General features: G+C 38.3%; 1 protein-coding gene across 5 annotated transcripts in view; it reads right to left on the bottom strand.

Annotated features, from left to right (window-relative positions):
• Window positions 1–22,081, bottom strand: part of ATXN7L1 (ataxin 7 like 1) — a 269,784-nt gene that overhangs the window by 206,081 nt on the left and 41,622 nt on the right. The window contains exon 3 of one of the 5 annotated variants that reach the window (XM_072653092.1): window positions 18,611–18,730. The exons of the other annotated variants lie outside the window; for them this stretch is intronic. The gene's annotated coding sequence lies outside the window, so the exon portion shown is untranslated. The remainder of the gene's footprint in view (window positions 1–18,610; window positions 18,731–22,081) is intronic. 5 annotated transcript variants of the gene reach the window in all.

Below are 22,081 nucleotides of genomic sequence, written 5' to 3'. Positions count from 1 at the left end.
TGATTTCCTAGAGTACCATTCATAGAATTACAGAATGAATCACATGACCTTTTATATGGGGATAATACTATTGACTCAAAGTTATCAGTAGGACAAGTGCCTTGAGATGTTTTTCTACTAATCCTAATGAATTTGTGTTTATCTTTCTGCAATCTTTGTTTCCTATTACCATTAGCCTTTTTAATCTGAAAAGTGGCTAGGTTCACCTAGGTGTATAATCTGTGGCCATGGTACAAAGTGAAGTTATCTGGCTTATACAGCACATAAATGTACTATTCGGGGAGTATTTTATAGTTTTCACAATACTTTCTCATGCTGAGGTAGGCAGAACAAAGATTATTTCTATTTAAGGATAAAGAGCTGAAGCTACAGAGAATCTCCAAATTTCAGAGCTGAGAAGGAAAATCACTGACCCTCTAGTGGTTCTCAAAGTTTGTTTAACATCTCAAGGGGTCCACAAAGACAATTTTCATAATTTTTATTTTTAAATTTTTAATATGGTAATTATCAATAACCACAATCTACATAAAAACTCTTAAGGGGAATGTCTTCAATATTTTTAAGAGTATAAGGAGGTCCTGAAACCAAAACACTTGAGAAGTGCTGCTCTAGCCTAATACGTGCTTCTTTGACAACATCTCTGGCAAGTGGTTATCCATCGAGCTTTTGCTTTAAACCCTCTAATGAGGAAGTCAGCCCACTCCAACTGGTCTATTTAGGGATACCTCTAATTGCTAGCAAGCTTTCCCGTACACTTTTGTCTTTGTCTCTTCAGTGCCTAACACAGTGCCCAGTGTACAATATATTCTAAATAAATGCTTCTTAATTAACTGACTGATGATGCAGAGCTAAACCTGCCTCTCTAGAACTTCCAATCATTGCTCCTAGTTCTGGCCTCTGGGGTCAAGCAGAATATGAATCCCTCTTTCATATGACAGCCTTTTACATTCTTAAAGACAGGTATCATGTCATCCTCAAATCTTTTCTCCTCCAGGATAAACATCCTCAGTTCAATTCAATTGGATTCAACAAATATTTATTAAGGATCTGCTTTGTACAAGTCTCTATGCTGGACGGTAGGGTTTCAAAGACAAAAAAAAGCATGTCCTCAAAAAGCTTATGCTTTATTGTAAAACAATCAGAAGGTTCCCGAAAGGGGAGTAGATGGGGAGGACAGAGGTGAATAGGAAATAGGAAGGTTGAGAGGTACTTACGAGTGACTTAAGTGTGAACAGATGAATGAAAGTCATTGTCCTTTTCGGGGGTTGGGGGGGTGGGGAACAGTATTATATACCAAAGAAGAATAGATTCATTCATAGACTGATCTTCCAGCCCATATAGGGCATAGAACTTCTTGGACACTGATGGAAGTCTCAAGGATGCATACGTATGTCCAAATGTACATAAACATAAATTCTTGCACTATTTCAAAATTTCAAGAAGTTCTGGGTGCAATATATGAGCATGTAGCTCTTGAATAAGAGGTCTTGAATACGTCAGGGCTTGAATAATTTTAAGGAAGGGAGGAAAGAGAACTATATAGCACCTGCTATCTGCTAAATACTGTACTAAGTGCTTTGCAAATATCTCATTTGATCTTTATATCAACCCTCAGATGTAGGTGCTGTTATTTATTCCCATTTTATAGTTGAGGAAATGAAAGCTTGTCCAAGGTCAAACAGTTAGCAAATATTTGAGTCTAGATTTAATCATAGGTCTTCCTGTCTCCAGACCAAGCGTTCTACCCATAGCACCATGTGTCCACCTGAAATTCATTTAACTGATCCTCATGTAGCATACTGTTGAGGTCTTTCACCTTTATGGTCATTCTCCTCTGGATGCTCTTGGGTTTATCAATTTCTTTCCTAGAAGGTGGTTATCAGAACTGCACACAAGACTCCAGATGAGGCTTAAGTAGGGCCGGATACAGCAGAACTCTCACCTCCCTTGTTCAAAATACTGCACTTGTCTTAAAGCAACCTACAATTATGGCTAACGTGGGAAATTTCCTACAGATATCTTCCATTTCCCAGTATGGCTGGGTCCAGCACACAAATGGAAAAGAACAGGAATTCCATTTCCCATGAAGCCATGTACCTACAACACAGCTTGTTGACTGGGGCAAGAGAACTTTGCAGGACTAGAGTGGAAATGGAGAAGTAACAGAGAGCTTTTCTGGGTTCATGACCATATAGAACAGAAAACAGCCTGAGAGGAAAACTAAGGTGGGGAGCTACAAGCAGAGAGCAATGGCCAGATAAATGATGAGCAGCATGGTACAGGCACTAAACATTGCCAAATACATCTGCACGGAAGCTTCCATAGCCTTCAGTTGGGCTACAGAGAAAATCTTTCCCATGCCTTTCTTACCAGAACTGTGAGCATTAGAGGTGTTAATTTCCTAAACAAGTCAGGGGCAAGGTGATGAGACTGTACTAATTTGGGTAATGGATACTAAGATTGATTCCTATGGCTTTACTACCCATTTCTGTCCCAATTTCTATTTTACTGGTTCAGTGTTGGTCTTTTCCCAAGACTACTAACATTGTAAACAATTGAATAGGTAGTCCTGAGTTAAATTTCAAAGTTCTCAGTTTTGTAAAGTGAGCCAGATGCCTGAATTATCACTGAGGATTCCAAGTAAATTAACTGTGCATCCAGGAGGATTCAGAGAGGGCTAGACCATAGGGTGTATTAAGCTTGCATTAGGGTTTTGGTTTGAAGAATCCTATTGAACTTGCAGTCCACTAAAACTGCTAGATTTTTTTTTTTCAGATGAACTACTATCTAGCCATACCACTCCCATCTGATACTTGGGAATGTGGTTTTTTGAATTCAAGTATAAGATTTCATATCTCCTTCTATTAAACGTCATCTTATTAGACTAAGTGGAATAGTGCTAGACTTGGGAGTCCTCATCTGTATGTCCTTGGGCAAATCACTTAACCTCTGTCAGCCTCAGTTTTTCATCAGTAGAATGGGAATAATAATAGTACCTATCTCAGGCTTGATGTGAGGATTAAATGAATCAGTAAGTTTAAAATGTTTTACCAACCTTAAAGTTCCAAATAAATGCTAGCATCACAGCCCTTTACCAACCTCAAAGTTCCATATTGATGCTAAGCTATTATTTAGCTCAACATTCAATCCAGTAGAGATCTTTTTAGATTTTGACTCATAGAAGCCAACATATTAAGCTATCCTTCTACACATTTGTGTCATCTAGTGGTCTGAGAAACATATTATCTATGCACTTATCCAATTTATTGATAAAAATGTTAAGCAATAGAGGAGTATAGGAGAGAACGTTAGAGTGACACTCCATTACAGATCTCCTTTCAAGGTTGACATCTAGAGATTAATAATTTATCTTTGAGTTCAACCTTTCAGCTCTGAATCTACCTAACTATAATACTGTGTAGTTCATCCAAAAGAAGAACCTAAGAGACTTAGTCAAATGCTTTGTTAAAATGTAGGTGTACTCTATTTATAACATTCTTCAACCCTCCAAATCTTGTAATCACATCAAAAAAGGAAATGTAGTTGGTATGTCATGAGCTGTTCTTCATGAAGCTATGCTGGATTTTGGTGATCGCTTATTCCCTTTTCTAAATGATCATTAACTATCTCCTTAATAAATACATTATAGAATTTTTCTAGGAAAAAAATGTCAAGCTCATTGGATCATGGTTTACAGATTCTATACTCTTCCCTGCTTTGAAAATTAGGACTTTTCCTCTTTATCCAGTCCTGAAGTACCTTACTAATTTTCTGTAATCTTTCAAGACTCACCAACAGTGGCTCAGCAATCATATCTGCCTATCCTTTCAGTATCCAGAATTCATCAGGGCTTGATGACATATTTATCAAAGGTAGCGAGGTATTCCCTTCCTATCTACAAATAATAACGATAAAATGATGACAATAATAATAACATTTATATATTGTTTACTATGTGCCAGGCACCATGCTAAGTGCTTTATAATTATTATCTCATTTGGTCCTTACAACAATTCTGGGAGGTAAGTGGTATTATTCTTATTTTATAGATAAGGAAATAGAAGCACACTGAGGTTAAGTGCCTTGCACAGCTAATACATGTCTGAGGCCAGATCTGAACCTAGATCTTGACTCCGGATCCAGCGTCTATCAACTGTGCCAGCTAGCTGCCTTCCCATTAGCCATTTTTTCCATTTCTGGTCCAAAGGTAATTCTCCTTGGAGAGAAACAAAAGTAGAATAAGGTTTCATTGCTCTGCCTTTTCTTCCTTCTCATCCACAATGAGCAGCAGCCCTAACCCTTTTTTGATCCTCCACTTTTAATACTGCTATAAACAAGCAAAACACTTTTGCTGCTCCTAGCATTCCTCATCAGTCTTAGCTCATTCTGACATTTAGTACTATTATAGGGCCATGCCACTTAAAGAAAATTATCCTGCATTATCAGCTCTTGCTTCTATCTTCTGTATATGTCTTTAAAAAGTCTAAGTGGGTCTGTCTGAAACATTGGTATCTTTAAACAACATCTTCTTTTCATCTTGATTAGAACAGTTTCTTTTAGTGTCTTCAAAATATCATTCTTGAAATCTTTCTATCCCTCCTGGACTGATTTCTCCTACTTGTCCTTTCTCTGAACCCCTGAAATCTGCTCTCCAAATATCCAAAGTACTACCAAGACATCAAAGAAAGAGGAAAAGAACTCATTTATATAAAAAAATTATAGCTACCTTTTTTTAGTGTCAAAGAACTAGGAACTTGAGGGTGCCCATCAGTTGGGGAATGGCTGAACAAATTATGGTATGTGAATATAATGGGATATATTATGGAGCCTTGAAAAATAAGAAATCTGATATGAATTGATGGAGGCAGAAATGAGCACAACTAGGTGAACAACACACACATACACACACACACACACACACCACTGTAAAGACAAACATCTCTAAAGACTTAAGAACTCTGATCAATACAATGACCCACAATTTAAGAGAACAAATGAAGCAAGCAGCATGCTTGTCTCCAAACACTGAGGTAACAGATTCACCATACAAATGAGACACTTTTTTTGGACATGGCCAATAAGGAAGTTTGCTTTGCTCAACTACACTTATAAGGGTTTTGTTTTTGTTTTCTTTTTTCAATGGGGGGAAGGTAAGAGGGAAATTTGTTTTTGTTAATTTGAAAAAATAAAGAAAAAACAATAAATTTAACAATAGATGGGACTAGCTTTCATGTCTTCTGTGACAAATTACAATATGAAGGTTCACTTCTTTCCAGAGTTCCCATCATCTCAACTTCAGCAAATAGTTATTCCTACATTGTAGTTATTCTCTGTGATACTCAGTTTCTAGATTGACACAAGCAGTTTTCTCCTTTTCTCCTTCCTTTTCAGATGGATTTTTCCTTTAGATTAGATTTGTAAAACTCTAAGCAGATAAATTCTTACCAGCTTTTGTTAGGTGCATTCCATTCCTCCTCAACAGCCTATCATTTCTATATTTTGATCTATGAAATCTAAAAGCCATTATCAGACACCATCTTCTTAACAGATTTTCAGTTCTAAATTTGCCTGCCTTTTCTAAAGTCTTTGCTATAATGATGGCAGTAGGGGTGAAAAGCACCACTTCTGACCCTGAAGTCTCCTTGCCTAGGACTTCATATTTTTACATTACCTTTATAGCAATCTTTTTATATTCTCTCTAGCACTATCATTGTGCCCATATTAGTCACTAGAAGTGGATAGAAATCATCAGGTTTGGCAAATCACAGAAATCCATGTGTCATGGATACATGCCATAGGAAGACAACAGACCTCTTTCTACTGTAAATTTCAGGTCAACAAACTGTCGCCCTAGGACTCCTCAGCAGTGAGTCACTGACCATCACTCATTTCTCCTTCCTTTGGCCTTTATTGGCTGACCTGATACTTGATGACTCCTGTGGATGTACAGCATTATTCCTTAAAGCACAAGTGCCTGCTTCCTTCTCAAAGAGTCCAGCTCCTTCCAGAATATAAAGCAGGAACCTTGCTCAAAGTAAGATAGTTAGTAAATGACTGTACCTGTAACTCTAACCTTTTTACTAATGTTCTCTCACCAACAAATATGGTGTGAGAATCTCTCTTGGTAATTTCTTCCTTTACTGTTTCTTTCAGATCAGTTTCTATACCTAAAAATCAGAGTGCCAGAACTTCATCTCTGAGATTACATCCAACTCTGAAATGCAATAACTTTTAGATAAATGATATTGTATTGAATCACAGCATGATGAAAAGATAAATATTTATTAATGAAACTGTCCAGCAGGTGTTTATTTCATTTATTTAGTTTTCTCAGTAAAGAGTCTGGCTATAGGTAAATTTGGTAGTTACTAATGTTAACATCAGTCCATTATTTCAACGTTAAACTTTTTTACATGTAATTAAGAAATATTTAATGAAACAAATAAAAATGTATGGGGGGGGGGGACTTTTGATCCTGAGTTTGTAAGGGACCCTGTTACCTTTGAAAATACCCAAAATGTTCAGTGTCTGAAGACAGAACAAAGGCATATTAAAATGGAGATGAACTTTGGTTCTGGCAAGTGTAAAGACCCTTGTTATATACAAACTATATATCTATTGGTCAACAAGTTCTAAAACAGGAAAACAATCTCAAAATCATTTGTTGCTGATAATTCCCCCAAAGCACTAGGATTTTTTCTCTGTTATAACAAAAAAAGGTGAACAAACTATTGGGTATAATCAGGAAAAGTAATGGAAACAAAACATAGAATATTAACCTACCCCTGGCAACATCATGGTACAGTGATGTAAACCTTTGGATCCCTGCACAGTTTCGTCTGCTGCATCTCAAGAAAAATGTAACAGAAGTGGAAAATTCCAGAGGACTGTACCTTAAATGACAAATCTAGGCAGAGAATGTAAGAGACTGCTATATGAGAAGAGGCTAAGAAGATTCGTACTCTTCAGGTTTTATAAAGATAGAGGCTGAGCTGGGATGTGATGGAAATTTATTTTAAAAATATGGACTGGGATAACTTAGACCTTATTCACCAAAAAAGCACACCAGAATAAGGAAATATCTCTTGAATTTGAAAAGAGTTAAACTAAGGGGAAATGAAAGGGCACAGGCCTTTACTCAGTGACAAGTCAACTTGAGGGACACTCAAAGATGAGTAGCACAGGCAGAAAACATAAATATGGTAGTTAGAGCTCACCCATTTAAAACCTGGCTAGGTGTCACCTACTTGAAACACAGTCCAGTATCTAGAACCAGGTCTTGCAGTTGGTTAATGAGCACTTACTAAGCATTAATTATGGGTCAGACACTACACTAAGTGCTAGGAAGAAAAGGAAAAGCAAAAACATGGCTCTTGTCCTCAGGAAGCTCATTCTAATGGGGGAGATGACAACAACAATAACAAACCCTGTACATACGAAACATGTGACACAAACAGAGAGAAGGCACAAGGAGCTGGGAGGATCATGAAAGGAATCCTGGAGAAGGGACTGGAGCTGTGTCCTAAGGAAGGTCTAGGAAGCCAGGAGCCAAGGTGAAGACAGGGAACACCAGAGACAATGCCCAGAATCAGGAGATGGAGTGCTTTGTTTGAAGAAAAGCAAGGAGGCCAGATGGAGCCTATGGAGGGAGAATGAGGGTATAACATTTCAGAAGGCTGGAGGGGCAGCCAGGAGGACCTGAGTTCAAAGCCAGCCTCTCAGCTGTGAGACTCTGAGCAGATCACTTAATCCAGATTGCCACCACCACCACCAAAAAAGACCGGAAAGTCATATGGGGGTAGGGTATGACAGGCTTTGAACACCAAAGAGATGATTTTTTGTTTGATTTTGGAGGTGACAGCGGGCTACTGGACTTCATTAAGTTGGGCGAGGAGGAGGTGGTACACAGTACAACCAACAACTTATAAAAATCTCTTTTCCAACTGAGTAGAGGACAAATTGGAGTGGTAAGAGACTTGAGGAAGGTAGGCTGGCCAGAAATCTATTGCAACATTCTGGTGATGAGGAGCCTACACCAGGGTGGTGGTGAGTGAAGCGGAGACACATTGAAGAGATGATACAAAAGCAGAAATGATAGGATGAGAACAGGTTGGATATATGAGATCAGTGCTACTCAAGAGCAGAAGATGAGACGGGGGCTGTGAGCCTAGATAACTGGGAGGTTGGTGGTACCCTTAACAGTAATAGGAAGTTCAGAAGAGGGGAAGGAATAATTAGTTCTGTTTTAAACATGATGAATTTGAGATACTTATCATAATCCAGTTAGAGATATATAAAAAAAAAAAACAATTGGTGACATGAGACTGGATGTTAGGGCCTGAATATAAAGATCTGAGAAATATTTACAAAGATATAATAACTGAACTGTGGGCATTGGAGAGGTCATGAATCAAGATAGCATGGAAGGCTAAGAGAAGAGGGCCCAGGACAAAGCTATGGGGTATATTCATTGTACATGACCCAGAGGAAGATCCCTGGCAAAGGAAATTGAGAAGGAACAATCAGATAGGTAGTAGAACCGAGAGAGAGCAATGTCACGAAAACCTATAGAGGACAGAGTACCTTGGAGAAGAGGGTGATCAATAGTGTCAAAAATCTGTAAGGAAGTCAAGAAGGATGAGTACTGAGAAAGGCCATCAGATTTGGTGATTAAGAGGACACTCATTACTTAGGCTGGAGCAGTTTGGGGTGAATGATGATGTCAAAAGGTAGACTGCAGAAGTTCTAGAACTGAGTGAGGAAGGGAAGTAGAAGCATTGAATGGAGAGTTTTCTCAAGTCATATAAGCAAGAAGGAGAGGAGAGATATAGAACAAGAGTTTTCAAGAATGTAAGGATCAAGTGAGGGTTTTTTTTTTTTTAAGATGAAGGAAATATGGTTATGTTTATAGCCAGTAGGGAAGTAGTCAGTAGGTAGAGAGAGACTAAAGATTAATGATAGAGTGAGGGTGATACTGGAGTGGGGGAGCAATCTATAGGAGAAGATGGGATGAGATGTGAACCAGGGTGCAGGTAGATGCATCTACACTTAGTAGGCATTTAATGTTTTAAAAATTAAGATAAGCTTTAAAAAAAGCCTATGAGTAGTCAAAATAGATAGCATCCATTCCTTCATTCAGTAAACATCCCCATATATATGCATGCATGTATATGAGTATGTATATGTGTACATGTATGTTTTTATGCATATAATCTTATTATACATGTAATATATGGAATTATTGCATATTATAAATGTAATATGAAAGCCATTGCTACAAAGTACCTATACTTGGGCAGTTAGGTAGCAGAGTGAAAGAGACAAGTCTGAAGTCAGGAAGACTCATCTTCCTGAGTTCAAATCTAGCCTCAGACATTTACCAGCTGTGTGATCTTGGGCAAGTCACTTAACCCTGTTTGCCTCAATTCCTCATCTGTAAAATGAGCTGGAGAAGAAAAGGGCAAACCACTGTACAACCTCTGCCAAGAAAACCCCAAATGGGGTCACAAAGTGTCAGATACAACTGAAACTGCTGAACAAGAATGACCTATATACTAAAGGGACACACAAAAAAGTCTTTCCAATCTCTCTCCTTGACCATTTACTTTGCACACAGTTTTACTAAGTTTGTTTCTAGGTCTGTGGCAAATAAAAATCAGCAAATTCAAAAGAGGGAAAGGGGCTAAATAGGAGCCATGACATTGACAATAATAAGAAGTCACAGCAAATCGTGAGAAAAGGGAGAAATGTATAAAAAGAAACAAGAACTGAAAGATAAGTGCAGCAGGATGAAGTCATTGAACATAAAGCCAACAGCCTTATATACCAGGAGGGCCTTATTAAAGCACAGCAAAATACCTAATAATCGTGATACTGACACATTAAGGAAAAGTTAAATTATGTTTAATGTACTTTCTAAGAAAGTGGGAATGAATATAATAAATTTTTTTAAAAGCTCCCATCCAAAATGTTTTTCTTTCCAGTTTGCTTAAAGTGGTAAGCTTTCAGCTTCTTGAAAAACTCAGCTTTCCCTCATTCATTCATCACTCACTAAGTACCTACTCTGTGCAAAAAACCTTCTATATTAGGTTCCCAAAAATGTTTCAGTCCCTGAGGATTCTGGATAGTTGTGTTTTAACATGCACATTTATTAAGTACTTACTAATTACTAAGTTCCAAAGATGCTTAAAAAAAAGCAAAAGATTCCTGCCCACAAGGAGTTTGTACAGTCTAATGGAGGATGTAACGACATAAATAGATATTTACAAGATACATATAGATGGGCTAACCTCAGGGGAGGAAATGGAATTGGTCTTGGCAAGAGGGGTCACTACTTCATCTGAGATTGAGGTGAAGGAAGAAGCTCAATGGTAGGGAAAGATGTTGGGGAATGCAAGATGAGGAGAAAGAGAGAAGAGAGAGCTTGTGGAGAGTTACCAAGTCTTTGGCTGAGAGGATGGGGTGGGAGGTACTGTGAGAAACTTGAGGAGAAAAGGTAAGGTTTGCAACAGTCACTACTATGATAAAGAAATCAATTAGGAGATGCAGAATGATGCATAACTTTTTGGGCATGGGCAGTGTGGAAATTTGGTTTACTTGACTAAGTATATTTGTAACAAGGTTTTTTGTTTTTGCTTGTTTCTAATGGGGGGAGGCAAATATAAATGCTTAATTGAAAAAAAGTTAAAAAAAGAAACAACACAAGAAAAAAACCCCAGAGTCAATTAGGGAGGAATAAAATTGCCATACTGCAGTGAGGACCCCACTGAGGTTAGATAACAAATTTGTAGCGCACTCAGTCTGAACAGTGTCATGAATTCCTCCAATTCCATTCAGTGAAATGTGAATAGGAACAAAGGAAGCAGATGGTGGAAGTAATCCATGTCTGGTGTTTGGCAAGGAATGAGCATATCAGAACAAAGGAGCAAGGCATTTGGGAATACAGTACAGTGTAGACCCAAGTTGGATGACCAAGGGATTAAGATTGGGAAGGGAGGAGAATACAACAGGATGAGGGTTGATGGCCTAAGAAAGGAACAAGCAGCACAAGGACCAGAGGTCCCAGTGAGGAGGAATAACTGGTACTAGGTCGAGAAGCAACATGCCATAGGGAGAGTTGGAATGATAAAAGATTGTTGAATTTTAGAGTTCTTGGAATAAAAAACAATTTATTATTATGAATCTGATAAACATCAATACACATGACTAGAAAGAGGACTACATAAGAAAGTATGCTTCTCTACGACTTGTTGGCACATATACATACATGCATGCATACATACATATATACATACACATATACACAGACATATATATGTACACACACATACACATACCCATATATATTTTTAATTGAACATGACAGCTCCAGTATTTATTCTGATAATCTATACTCCCTTTTGAGGAATTTCAGAGTTCTTAAATATGAAAGCAGAATACTGTGGCTGATGGCAAGTCGGAGGTTACAAAACTATCTGTGGGTTGCTGAGGAGTAAATCATGGGAGCTGAATAGGTGGAGGAACTGAGAAATGAGGGTATTTGAGGGAATATCAGCATGTATATTGAAATCCACTTGTATCAGGGCAGAAGTTGTGGGTATGGAGAAAGACTATAAATCAGGCCCTGACCTTACTAAGAAAGGAGGGAGAACGTATTGAGGGCTAGTAGATAAGGAATACCAGGATCTGAATCAAGTGATAAATGAGTACAGAGTGAACATCAGAGAAGTGGTTGAAACCATTCTTTCTTCTTTTAAAACTGAAGAATTTATCTATTATGAGGCAGTCTACTGAATTTTGTTTTTCTTTCCTCCTTTTTCCTATTCTTTGAATTTTATTTTTACAAGCATTTTAAATTTCTCTATCCTAGTACCCCCCCAATTAAACCATAAAAATAAACCAATTACTGAGAGGATATATATTTCTTTCATTTTCAGAATCCCTCTTTACCCCCAACATTTACATTTTTTCTACACACATGGCAAGGTATACATATCATTTAGACTTACAATGCCCGAGCTGAGAAATGCTGATGTAGAATGCAACCAGGAGATGATTACATTGAGTAGTCTTGAATAACTGGACTGATAAAAAAGAAAGAAAAGGAAGAAAGCAATAGTGAAAGGAATTTTGGAGGACAAGTCATTTGGCAAAGACTTGGAATCAGAAAAACCTTGAGCAAATTAACATCAAGGAGAAGGAAGCAGTTGCAGTAGAAACCATGGGAAAAGTGAAGATAATTAGTATTTAAATACAGTACTGAACTTTACCAAGGAATTGTGACTTGGGACACAGATGAATACAAAGTAAGAGGACTGGGGAACTAGCAGTTGAAGGAGGAAATGAAAAAAAGCTAGGAGGTAGGAAATGGAAAAGTTTGGCAGGTGGGAAATAATACCGAAGGAAAAAAAGATACTTTAAATACCACAAAATAGCTAAAGGAGAAAGTTCTGCTGTCAAGGTTAGCCCATTTCCCAGAGACCAGACAGTTGTGTTTTGGAAAGATTCTTTTTAAAGTTATGTCAAGTGAAAAGAGAATTTAAATTCTAAATAAGATGAGCTATTTATTCTAGGAAGATGACGTGATGTCCTATTTCAACTTTGAGAAAGCAAGTTCTTGAGTTCCTCTACACTTCTCCCCCTCGCCCACAGACCCCATATCAAGGGTCATCCATGTACAGTTATAGCTCATATGGGATTGCAAGAGGGAAGAAACAGGGACTGACAATTCAGTTAATCTGATTAGTTCCAAAACACTTGCAAAAAATGAATTTCTAGATCCCAGTCAAAAAATGTCAGGAAAGCTGCACCACCGCCAACTTTTTCATTCAATGAAGCAACAAAAAAGAGCAGGAATCAGTGTCTATTATTAAAATGCATTTGGATTTACTAAAATAAGGTTCTTCCACTTAGAAGACCAAAGTTAAACATTCCTCTCAGAAGTGGCTCAAAGATGCTGTTTATATTTCAAAAGAAATGACAAGCACTTAACAACTGGATGTTACAATAACCTCACAAAGACCTTCTAGGGGAGCATGACATTAAAAAAACCTCAAACTTTTTACAAACTGCCTGCTGTAGTGGTGGCAGAATTTAAACCACTGATTTTTGAAAAACTAATATGGGAGCTGTGAGGAAATACATGGTTTTCTTTTTAGAAAAATTCTCTTAGTTGAAGGCAGCATCATAATGCAGAACACTGGCATCTTGGAGGGGAAATCTTGGGACTTAAAGAAGCAGGAGACCTGGGTTCTAGAGGCCCAACTCAACCACTCCCTAGCTCAGTGACAGTGGGCAAAGTTACATCCTCATTGGAGTATCTGCAAAAGTGTGTATTGGATTAGGTGCTCCTAACTTTTTTGGTGTCATGGACTTCTTTGACAATCCAGTGAAGCCCATGGACCCCTTTCTCAGAATAATGTTTTTAAATGCATAAAATAATAATGATGATGACAGTACACCTTTATGTAACGCCTTAAGGTCTGCAAAATATTTTTAAAAAACTATCTCACTGGATCATCAAAACAATGTTGGGAAGTAGATGCTTATTATACTCATTTTGCCATTGAGGAAACTGAGGCAAATTGAGCTTAAGTGGCTTTCCCATTATCACACATCTAGTAAGTATCTAAGGCTGACTAAGAACTCAAGTCTTACTGACTTAAGATACAGTACTGTATCTATTGTGCCACCTGGTTGGTCCTATCCTATGTAATAAAATACACAGGATTACAAACCAATTATAAATAAAATTATAATTATTAAATAAATAATGCAGTTATCAAAATATTTTAAAAAAACAAGTTCGCAGATGACTTAAGAACCCAGGCTCCTTTCAACTCAAAAACTCTATAATTCTGATTTTTAAAAAAATTTCATTGGACCACAAATTTGATTGAGGTTTTTGTTTATTTTTTGATGGGTTAAGATAGGGGACTAAAGCATAGAGATATGGGAAGAGAATAAAACATTACTAAATGGAAAATTGTAAATGTATACCTACTATGTAATATGACAACTATGAGAACAGTACAGAAAAGTACATAAAGAAAAGTAAGCAAAAAACAATGCAGGGACAACAAACATGTATGCACTTATAGGATGGGGATGCAAAGATCCAATTCTATCTCAGAGTCTACCAATAAATTCAGGGATAGTAAATACCAAGATCTCAAGATTTTATACTGGGAAAGTGAGTGACTTTACCAAAAGCTCTGACTCTGGCGAAGGAGATGAATACTCCAAGAGACACTGAGGACAGGGGAGAGAGGGTAGTGGGTGGGAAGCAAAACAACTAAACATCTGCAGAGAACTTTGGTCCACAGGGCAAAGTGTTGTGGTTTTTTTTTTTAACTCACAGTTAGAAAAATTTCACAGCTTCAAATGTAAACTTGGAGAGGATGAGTTTATTTATTAGGATTTTATGTCAGAGTATCTTCTTAAATTTAAAGTAAACAATAATTTTAAAATTAAAGAGAATGAAAATTTGAAGTACCCAAAAAATTTCTGTGAGAAATTGGGGGTGGTGGGGATTTTAGATTCCCCAAGAACTACTAGATCTACTGGTTTGAAATATTTCCCAAGTAGTTTCCAAACTTTGTGGAATAGTTTTGAAGCCTGAGTTGGGACATAGTAGCAAGAAGTTACCATTTAAAAAAAACATCGTTACTATGACTCAGAACCTTTGAAAAATGCTGGCTTGGTGACCAACTCATTAAAAGATTCAATCAGAAGAGAAATTTTACTAAAATTCCTATTTAGGGGAGTATTCTTATAGAAATACTAACTCATTTCCATGCCTCCAGTGTGAGGCTCAGGTATAATAATCTACCTAGCACACCAGATTCAATCTCCCTATGACTCCTATGCTTTTTTGGCCATCACATCACATTGCTGCCACAGACTGTAAGTACAGTTCCTGTAAAACTCTGTTGCTATTTTGCTTTTTCCACATAAACTGTTTTCAATCTAGTCACATTCCATCTATCTTACACTTTGAGCAGTTGCTTTTTGGAATCCAGGCATAGGATTTTGTAGAATAATTGTTAAATCCCATGTTTTTCATTCCAGCCCACACCTAAAGTCTGAGACACCCATCCATCCATCTAGGATGACTGAATATGAAATGAATGAGCAGGTGCTAGAAGAACAAGGAAGCTAGGTATACAGAACCAGAATTACTATTACAATTACCCCTCTCCAAGCTGCCCCGCCCCTGCATTCACTACTACATACTTTTCTTACTGGAGGAGACAATGCAAAAGTGCTAACTACATTTTAAGGAAACCACAACATCGATGAAATGAGGTCTGTGTCTTCACTGTTCAAATATATGACAAGAGTGAGGAATCTTCAATACTAATGAAGTTGTGTCTATCATGGCTGTATGATCTACAATTCACAATTGGACAGAAATGCAGGAGCATTTTGACCCACAAAAAGGACTGAGATACTGAAAGGACAGGCCATGACAGTGAGTACAAAACATACTAAACTCTACCCATGCTTGAGAGACTCAAGTAACTCAAAAAGACAAAATAAACCAAAATACCAATGGACTGACAAAGCTGGTGGGAAAAAAGGAAGCACTCACATTGCTTTGCTCCAGCAACATCTCCTCCAGCACGTGGGATGGGGACCAAAGAGACCTCTTATGATTCTCTCCTCTGCCTCTACCACTTCCTAGTCCTAGTCAGTTTGTGCTTTGATAAGGAGAAGGAAAATGGAATGAGAGTGAAGATGGAAGAGGGTAGGAATGGACCTCCATTTGCACTTTCTCTAGATGGGGTTAGAATAGAATTAAGCCACTAAAAGAATCAGAAGGCTGTACCTGTCCCCAGACCCCCTGTGAGGAATAGAGAAGCAATTCTAATAAGAGGGACGTCTCACTTGACTCTGATCTATTGTTTTTTCTTACAATAATTACAACTCACCTTCAGATAATACTTTCAGGTTTACAAAATTCTTTGCTCACAGCAACCTAACGAGGTTAGTAGAACAAGTTTTATAATCTTCATTTTATAGATAAGGAAATTGAGGCTCTGAGGGGTTAAATGACTTGTCCAAGGTCACAAAGCTAGTTAGTGTAAGAACTGAGACTAAAACCAAATTCTGACTCCAAATGCTATGGGCTCCCCTCCTGCCCCTGCCTTTTCCACTCTACCATATGGCCTCCCTAAGGAGTTCAAATGGTTTGGAAACTACAAGGAAGGTCAATGAATAACCAGAGAAAAACTCAAGGCTCATACCCCAAGTGTCAATCACTGAAGGACAAAGAACAGGCTCCTGTGATTTATGTCTTCAGAAACAAAGAGGTTGTGAAAGCCTGTCTTAGAAAGAGCAGAACATGGCCTGCATCATTTCTGCTCTACTTGTTTGGGAAGAGGGGATCACAGAATGATGACTTGTTTAATCAGCGCAGAACAGGCTCTGTATGTGGGTCCTTGCCAGTCTGGCCGCAACATACCCATTATGTTGTGACCAGATCACATCCCTTCTAAGTTTTCAGTCACCCCATGGATCAAAATCACAAGGGGGAATCATTCTTTTTTGATCATGTTCTTCTTTGGAGGCTGTTAATTTCTTTACACGACTTCTATCACAATGGAATGAACTGGAAAGAGGGGACCTGGGTTCAAGTCTGATTCTTCTATTTACTAATTGTATGATCTTAAGTAAGTCAAATGAGTTTTCTGAGCCTCAATTCTTTATCTGTAAAATGAAGACTAGATGACTGCTAAGATCTGTGAGCCTTTGAATTAGTGACTATCACATCAATCTAAAACATTCTCCATGTTTCTTTTCTTAGTTCTGCTTACAAGTAGGGGGTAAAGAAATTGGTGGTAAGAAAAGGAAAAGAGGAACTATTCTGGCTTAGTTGTGCCCTCTCTTGTAACTCTCCACTTGCTGCCCCTGATTCCCTCACCTTAAATCCTGGACACAGAAGAAATTTTGTCCATGAGTTTAAATTTTAAGGCTTTACCTAACAGCACCTTCTCTCCCAAGACCTACCTCTCCATACTACTCTAGTCAGGAAAACTTTACAGACCTTTACTTGAGAAGTCAGCTTGAAAAGCCTGCTTCTTCCCTCCCATCCTGTGTCTTTTGTATCTGACAGCTCTCAGTTCAAAATACACTTCTTAGAAGTTTTCTTTAATTAACCTCAAATTAGCTTCCACTCTACATTAGCTCATGATTGTGTGTATGCATGTCTCAGTCATTTGTTTAACTTAAGTGTTTCCCTGCCCTGTACAAATCACTACTTCCTACTCTGAAACATGTCATTGATCTTTTTCATCAACTTTGTCTGTTTCCAAAAGTCAAACATGCCCTCAAAGGACAAACGAGAGCCACCACTGAGGATATTCAAAGGAACGTACCGCTGGCTCTGAAAGGGTCTTCAAAGAAGTTAAAAACCTGGGTTCAGCAATGGTAGCACTGATAGAATAACTACTCAGTCTGCCAAGGGGATTACTTTGAAGCAGATCATACTCATTTAGATGTAGAAGTTCTGGGATGTATTTTTTAAAAATCACATTACTGATAGTCATGCTTCATATTTAATCATATCTCTATGGACTATGTAGTTCCTTAAGGGCTATAATCAAAATTTTCAAATTTTTTTTGCCATTTAACAAATGTTTGTGGATAACGTTGATAAAAGAGCCTGTCTCAGGCATGTGAGCAAGTTGCTATCTGCAAATCTGCATTAAATTACACATCAGACTACAATTCTGAAGGGTAGCGTCCAAAATGATAACAAGAGGAACCAAGCCAACAATCTTTCTGAGAGTCTTCTTAAAGAATGAGGCACACAAAAAGTCAGGCCCGAGAAATGAAAAATGGAAATGAGCAAATATCTTCATTCTTTGAAAGCTAATCTGGAAAAACGGAGGGAGGAAGTTTGCCTCTCTCCACCAGCACTCTTCACCCCAGCCCCCTGGCAAAAACAAAAGCAAAACACACATCAACAAACACAAAAACGAGCAAAGAGGTGTTCTTTCTTCTTTTTTTTGACAAGAAAAGTTGAAGAACACAAACAAAAGGCTCTTACAAATACACAATACCTAAATCAGGGAGGTTCTCAAAGAAGCCAAGATCGGAGATTTTTTTCCCTGGGTAAAGAGATAAAGGGCTGGGAAATGCATCCTGGCATTTCAGGTTAGGGAGAGAACTAGTACTTTTCCCCTTTGCTGTGAAAAGACTTGTAAATAAATCAGTGACAAAGAGGAGATGTGACGTAATGGTTAATAAGGTGATGTGATGGTTAATAAGGATCCTTTTAAAAAAAACAAACAAACCCCCAAAACCAAACCAACAATTTAGAACTATAGAACTGAGATCTGGATGGTGTGGAAATAATGAAGACCTGAAGAATATAATGCCTTACTAGGTGAAGAAGCAGTTGAAACAAATGTGTATATGTAAATATATAAAGTAGTACATTTCACATGACCCATCCTTTGCACTAGCCAGTCTAGATCCATTGCTGCACCACTGGTCTTTACTACTGATCTCTTCTGTTTCCCTTATATCCCATCCCTTATCTCCCTTCCCATCAACATCCCCCAGGCCCTCACCCCCACAAATACTTACATACATTGTGGCTCACCTTCAACTCGCCTCCTCTTGGATGCTGAGGTGATAGCAGAAGTCAGCCTCACTTATCAGGCCCTGCTCCACTGCCTCCTCGCCCGGTCCAACTTGGTCCTGCTTCCAAGCTCCTCTAGGGCTAAAAAAAGCCCAAATGCCAAATGATGTTCAATCCCTGAATTGTGGTGATGCCTTGCAGTAAAATTTGACTTCATCACAATCCTGGGTTTGGACATTATAATATCAGATTAGCTGCTATGCTCACAGTCATTTTCAAAAGAGAAGTCATTGAAAACTAAAGAAATACATCTAACTAGGCAAAGTATCAGCCTTTCTAAAAGTTAAAGTGACCAAAAGAAGGATTCTGAAAATTAACGTCAGTTAAATCCAATCATCAATAGAACGGATTCAAGAAATACGAAATGGGAAAGTTTGTAAAATAAAGCACAATGGAATCATGTGCAGTGATCAACATGGGTTTACTTCAAACTAAAGACAAGGAAAACTGAACAGAATCGTGGCAGTATGGTATGGTAAGTTATGGTTAAGAGCACCGGATAAGGAGTTAGGAGATCTGGGTTCTAGTCTTAGTCCTGTTTCTAATTTGCTGTGTGACCACAGGCAAGGAATTTAATCTTTCTGAAATGAGGAGGAGAGACTGGATGATTGCTAAGGTTTAAAAAATTACGACTCTGCAAGGAAAAAAAAACTGATGATGAAGGCAATAGAGGAGATGTAATGGATTTAGGTCCCAGTAGACCCTTCGCCTGTAAAAGACGAGTTTGACATAAATTTCAAATGGGCACAGAAAAGAACAAAATGAGATTCAAATTGCAAAAAAGGAAAATGAATATGTCTAGGAATGACAATTCAACACACAATCGGTTAGGTGAATCTGAAAGGTAATAACAGTACAAAGGATCTGGGGTGAGAGGAGAGGAACTTAGAAATGAATATTGATATGACAACAAAAAGTATCCAAGTTATTCTGCACTGCATTCAAAGGAATCTTGAATTTGATTCTTTTTCAGTGTCAAAGTGAGTACGTGCTGCAAACCTTTGGTACCAACAACTCTCTCTGGTAACTAGGTACAATTCAGCATGGTTGTTTATTTTATACTTATTTCAGTAGTTTGAAATTTACCACACAGGCAATCCTTGATTTACAATCCAGTTTTGTTCTCAAAGTTTACTTGTAAATCAGTTGTTTGCAACTTAGAGCGCATCTTCCTATAAAAAACATTTTAAATGGTGGTTTGGTTCCTAGGTCAGTCCATAAAGGCCCACTGAACCCACAAAAGAACTAAAATGCTACACATGCACCATGAAAATCTTTGAACTGTTTCTTTGTGGAGATTCTGATGAGACATCAGGGCAACTTCAGGGGCTTTAGAGGTTGATGGCATGGCTTCCTTTGGAACACCTCTCTTCAAAAATCAATGTAGAGAAATCTAAATAATGCTTTCTTTTTCTCAAAATATATTTCCTCTTAGAGGCATGGACTAAGGGACTTTCCCAAGGGAATAAGCAGTTTGTTTTTCTTTAAGGATGCATATATGTATATAAGGATGTATATATGAAAAAGATGCTCATTTGAGGTAGTGAAAGGAGCTCAGTATATGATCTCCTGAGGTAATGGAAGAAAGGAAAGTAGGATCAGACAGTTTCCTACACTGATTCCCAAAGGGACACTTTAGCTGCTAGATTAGAGAGGTCCTTGGGGTTATTAGGGTCATTAAGATTAGGCTAGAGGTATATATATGTGAGGGATGGGACAGAGTAAATATATACCTTCCATTTCTATCTATGAGTCACCTTACACTGAACGATTTATAAGTTACACAGTGCTTGCACATAGTAGGTGCTTAAAAATATATGATGAATCATTAAGGGGATACCTTGTACCACAGTGATACTGTCTTCAGCAGACAATCAATTTCCTGATCCTGATCAAAAGTGGTGGAAATTGGGAGGCTCCAGTGCACAGGATTTCAGCGGCTCTCCATCAGCAAAGTAACCCATTCATTAGTAAGCAGATGACAATAACAGCTGGAGTAAATAATTTCTATTTCTATCACCATTGATGGTTCAGTGCTGTATTGAGGAGAATATCCTGTCAAGCCTTGAAAATTTAAGAACAAGAAAGACCCTAAAGCTGAATCTGGCTAACAAAGTAACCAAAATGAATCAACTACTGAAAGAAATTACTTACGAAGCAACCTGAAGCTGTTAAACATTTAAATGTAAGTAACACTTAAGGGGAAGAAGATGAGATGCCAGCATATAAGTGTCGAAAATGCAGAAGCACTAGTAGCCAAAAAAAAAAAAAAAAAGGAACTATTTTGGTTCATGCTAGTGAGGAAAAAAATAAAATCTGAGTTGAATATGAAGAACAGTTAGAGTAACTAATCCAGTGATAGGATGGCCAGCAAGACTGAGTAAACCCTTCAGCAGGGATTGTCTTTAAACTTTTTTTGCATTGTTCATCACATAGACTGACTACATGGGGCTTCCCATGGAGTAGGCCTTGGATAAATGTCTGTTAATCTGGTTCGGATTTTAGATAATAAATAAATCCTTTGGTTTCCAGCCATGATTTACAAAGGTACTGCTTGCTTATGGTGAGACTCAGGCCATAACAGAGAATCATGAAGATGGGGTACAAATAAAGAAAGGGAAAAAGGTCCAACAGACACAGATCAGTCATCACTACAACTGATAAAGAAACATTATGGTAGTGCTACTACCTGATATGACCTTCAGTGAGTCACTTCATATCTCTGGGCCTCAGGATGCATAAATGATAAGTCTGGACAAATGCTTTCTCTGGTCTCTGTAAGCTCTAACTCTATGAGCTGAGAAATAACTTAATTAGGCTGTGGTGCAGAGAGAGGTGAAAGAGTCCTTAGGGACCTTCTCAGCCCTTTGTGCAGCATGAATACTGGAGCTGGAAGAGGAATAAAAAAAGAAAGGGGACCCTAGAACGTCAAAGAATCTGCCCTCCTCTCACTCTGGACCCAGCCGGGGCTCTGCAGGCCACTACTCCACAGTACAGCACTTGACAAGAACCAGCTGGACCTTCTGAAGGTCTTGCCTATCTCACTTTTGCCTCAATCTTTCATGAGGGGCAGCTAGGTGGGGCAGTGGATAGGACACCAGTGCAGGAGTCAGGAGGACTGAGTTCAAATCTCACCTCAGACACTTGACACTCACTAGCTGTGTGACCTTGGGCAAGTCACTTAACCCCAACTGCCTCATCCTGGGTCATCTCCAGTCATCCTGATGAATCTCTGCTCACTGGATTCAGATGGCTCTGGAGGAGAAGTGAGGCTGGTGACCTGCACAGCCCTCCCTCCCTCCCTCAAAACAAGTCAAGTGCAAGTCATGTCATCATTTCTCTGATGGCATGGTCTTCTTCAGCAACGAAGGACGAACACACACACAATCTTTCATGGTTATCACACATAGCCCTGTACAACTATGGAAGAGC

This window comes from Notamacropus eugenii, chromosome 3 (genome assembly GCF_028372415.1).
Source record: "Notamacropus eugenii isolate mMacEug1 chromosome 3, mMacEug1.pri_v2, whole genome shotgun sequence".
Lineage (NCBI taxonomy): Eukaryota > Metazoa > Chordata > Mammalia > Diprotodontia > Macropodidae > Notamacropus > Notamacropus eugenii.
This window is presented reverse-complemented; position numbering and strand designations above follow the sequence as displayed.